This window comes from Artibeus jamaicensis, unplaced genomic scaffold (assembly GCF_021234435.1).
Source record: "Artibeus jamaicensis isolate MK-2021 breed Jamaican fruit bat unplaced genomic scaffold, CSHL_Jam_final scaffold_369, whole genome shotgun sequence".
NCBI lineage: Eukaryota > Metazoa > Chordata > Mammalia > Chiroptera > Phyllostomidae > Artibeus > Artibeus jamaicensis.
In genome coordinates, this window is record NW_026522042.1 from 42,765,373 (window position 1) to 42,769,767 (window position 4,395).

Genomic DNA, 4,395 nt, shown 5'->3' on the forward strand with positions numbered 1-4,395 from the left:
GAATCACCTACACCTAGAACTCATGGAAGTACAACTTCACTTAAGACATTTTCTAAAATATTTACCTGTGTAACAAAGAAGAATGTGTTTAGAATTCATTTTTTAATGAATTCTAAACACATTCAGAGGTTATCCTCCCACCCATTGCTGGGCTCTCTCTATTGCCACAGATGACCAAGAAAGCCAAACATCAGAAAGCAGTCAAAATACCATGGCTGGTGCTCACTTTGGCAGCACATATACTAAAAAGTGGAACAATATAGACTATATTAGCATGGCCTCTGCACAAGGATGACCACAAATTCATGGAGCGTTTCATGTTTTTCTGTTGGCTAGTGCAGTCCAGTCTAGCTAGGCTAAGCTGACAATAAACCCCAGCCTTGGAAACAGGGTTGTCCATGTGGATGACTCTGTGTCAAAAGCATGGGAACAAAGAAAAGGAAATAAAAATAATATGGCTGACCTTTTTAATCTTTTGCAAATTCAGTCAAATTGCCATCACTCTTATTCCATAAAGTGGATAAGTAGATCTTGTCCAGCTTCATAGGATTCAAATTATTCTTCATTGCTATATAGACAAAGCAATGCAATTATAACAAAAAAAGGATTTTTATTTGAACAGTACTTACTAGTTTATAAAACATTTTATAGTTTACAAAGGCATTTTCTCATTTAATTAAAGCATTTTAACATTCACACAACAAACAATTATTAACCCCCTAATAGGTTTCCCTAGTGCCTAGCACAGTACTTCATGAATAAAGAATAAGACACAGTCTCTACCCTCAAGAAACCCAGGGTCTACAGGGTAAGAAAGACAAGTCAACAATAACATTGACATGATGTAAGTGTAATAGGCAAATAAAAAAGCACAGTGATAGAAGAAGGGCAACAGACATATCATGTATTCAAAATTTAAAATGGTATTCAGAGGTGATCTCTTTGCATATAAACTCCCAGATGTCAGGATATCTTGGTATGTGTGCATAGGTAGAAACATAATAAAATATTTCTGATGGTGGTATGGGACTGGGTATGCCAGCTCTTGTGGTAGAAGAGACAGCAGTAGCAGAAATGGTGATAATAGTGGGTTTTAGAAGACTTGATCACTTTTTGGTTTACCAGAATTGATGTCCTTTTTTGTTAAAGTACAAATCCCTCCCCATCCCTTGAAGCATCTCTCTTTGTAGCTTGGCAGTCTAGTGGTTCCCCATAGAAAAAATATATACCCAACCACAGCAAAAACCATCACAGAAATATTAGTAGTGACTGATTATTTGGTAACAAATCATGTGCTGAAGAACTAACTAGTAGCCAGTGGCCACTTGGAAATGTGCCTAAATTGAAGAAAGAAAAAAAAAACCCTCTACTCAAACCTGTGTTAGATTACTTAAGCACAATTTGCATGGACAGGCAACGATAATTTTGAGGAGGGTGAGAAAGCCGGGCAAGCAAGGAAGAAACCAAACACAAATTGAAAGCAGATGACACAAGACCCTGGCTCATGTAGCCCCACAAGAACAAGCATGAAATAAGTTGCTTGCAGAAGGGCAATGCTAAGAAAGGCGGGGGGGGGGGGGGGGGGGATGGTTGTAATAAATCCTAACAAAAGCCAACAAAAGAAAATGTTAGACAATTTGTTGGATAAATATTCAGTAAGCCTGATCCACCTTACTGCGTTGTTGCAAAGAACAGCTAATAAAAAAAAGATTGTCAAGGACACTGCAAACATAGAAGAACTAAGCAATAATAAGAACATTAATAATAAGGAAGGGCTGAGGAATGAAACCAGTTCCATCACGACCAAAGATGTTGAGCAACCAGCACAGAAATAAAGAAAACAGATATGAGTGCCTGGAGGTGGTACAAACAAACAAGAACCAAAATACTTTTTGCTCTTAATTTTTAAAAAGAAGACAAGTTTACAGAGTATAAGACTATAAATAAATATTGGCCAATGGGCTATTGCTTTTCCCTGGAGGCAGCTCCCTTTGAAATGACTTCCTAGAGGAGGGGGTGCGGCATTTGCAGGCTCCTACTCCCCTCCCTAGAGCTCGCGGTCCACGACAGGAAGGCTTCCCTCCCTAGTCCTGAAGATACGGGATTGGAAAAACCACTGGAAGGAATCCAAAGCTGTGGTTCATTTCATTCTTTCATTTCCTCCCTTTGCCAAATGCTGACAATTACAAACAAATGTTGTCTTCATAAATACTTTCTTCTAGATGAATATTCTGTGCATCTTGGTGGCTTAAATATATATGTGACTTAAGAAACACTTTCTAAATCCCCAAGTTGACAGGATTTCCATGTAATGATAATGATTATTTAATGTCATCACCACAATGGGCTGCCTGAGCAAATGAAATGCTTGCTGGGTCTAAAGCACTCACTCAAGTGAGGTAAATTAACGCTTTCCAGGGTACCCGATTTCCCACTGGGACCCTAAAGAAGGTAATTCATTACTCAGGCATCCTCCACCCCCAATGCTGCTGTCTACCAGCAAGTTCTTCTGCTACTTAAACTGTCAGATTGCACAGCCAGTATTACAGAGTCCAAGAGAGGTAAGACTATGCTGAGAAGGTCCAGGCTTGGTGGATACATTTAGTCATCTGAAGATAGTGCAGAAGAGATAATAATCATCATCAAAATGCCCATGAATGTACCCCATCTCACTTTGCAAAGCACTGCTGTTGTATAAATCAACCCTTTTGATCCTTACAATAATCCCTGAGGTATGCAAAGCAGGTATTATTATATTCAGCACCTGGCAATGGCAGCAAGAAGGGCCTAGTGGTAACGGCATGGAGGGAAGCCTAGAAAACACAGGCAAGCAAAAAAAGGATGTAATAGAAAGAGGGGATGGCTCCCAAAGCCAGTAGCCTCCAAAACATTGAGAGTCTGGGACCAGAGGCCATGTAGAGTGAGGATACACATGGGCACATGGAGGCAGAGATGTGAAGAGGCTCAGGTGTCCGGCAGACTAGGTTTAAAAGATTCCTGACACCTGCTACATAAAACATTACTGCTTCTCAGGCCAAAATCAAGAAAGATGAGAACTAAAATGAACCAAGTGGCTACTGTTTGCCAGGTGATTTCCTATAAGATATGCACTGGTGTAATCATCACAACTAATTCACGCAAGATAAATATTATCTACCCATTTTCTACAGATGAGAAAACTGAGGCTCAAAAAAGTGGCATTGTTTGCCTAAGGTCGAAAGCTACTAACCAGAGAAGGTGAGATTCCGGGATGAGGAGAGAGATAAAGCAGCAGAAGTCTGATGGCTCTGGCCAGGCACATTAGCAACAAGTTTGGGGCAGCACTAATAAGACACTGAGAAGAGTTTAAGAGTAAGAAACAAAAATCCCAGGCCCCCCATGTACTTCCTGCCCTAGAGGTGTATCCGAGATGGGCTCACCATGCCTAGTGAGGTGGGGTAACAAGTGAGATGACTCCTGGCAATTATCCCCTTTTACAAATGGGGAAACTAAGTCCTTGGAAGGAAAGTCACAGAGCAGTCAGGGGGAAGTTTTTCTTCTGCAAGGAGCAAGAGGAAGGTACAATGTCTGAAAACAGAGAAGTCTGGGAGGATCATGAGAGCTGGCAAGAAGTTGGCTTAAGAGAGTAGATCCGTGCTGGTGGGAGCTGGAGATGGTGGAAGGAAGAATGGTTGCAGCCAAAGGAACATCAGAGGGGCCTGGGGGAGTGGAAGGAATGCTTTCTTACTTCTCTGCTGCTGCACGTTTGGACAAGATTCATCTGTAAAAGCTCCTCAATAAAATGCACCTCAAAGTGATTCTCTAAGGATTCAATACTTACAATAATGATAGAGAGAGAGACTCGGAATGACTATTGTTATTCTTAAGCATCTGAAGTTTTTATGTTGAGATAGATGGTCTCTCGGGAGGGTAACATAATAGGCAAGGATAGCTTTTAGATTTGGAGTGATCCCCTTCTTTGCATTTAATAAAATGTTCCTATTGAAAATCTACTTTCCTAGTCCTCATGAATTCAACCTCTATCATAAGCAAGATTTGATTCTAAGAAGCATCTAGAAAGCCAGTTCTGTGACATTTTCCTTCTGCAAGACTTATGTAATAGGTTTCTTCCTATAAACTAGGAACCATTCTGCTTTAAGTAAAGAAGATTCCTCCTGGAGGGAGAATTAGTCAGGACAATAACATTTTGCCTGACCCTTATTAGCACATAAGGGTCCCATCCAGGAATAATGCATGAAGACCTCAACCAAATTGTGTACAGCTTCTCGAAAAGATTTGCCCAGGAGAACCCACAGACATTCATCTCTAAAGTGACTCCAGGCCCCAAAGAGAACCATTCCCAAGGAAGAGGTATGGCAACAGTGAGCAATGTCAATTTGTAGAACTGCCTGCAAA

At 40.7% G+C, this 4,395-nt stretch overlaps 1 non-coding gene across 1 annotated transcript; it reads left to right on the forward strand.

The window, feature by feature from the left end:
* Window positions 1-218: 218 nt before the first annotated feature.
* Window positions 219-325, forward strand: LOC119040003 (U6 spliceosomal RNA). The gene has a single exon (XR_005080771.2). It is a non-coding gene; the product is annotated as a U6 spliceosomal RNA (small nuclear RNA).
* The last annotated feature ends 4,070 nt before the right edge of the window (window positions 326-4,395 follow it).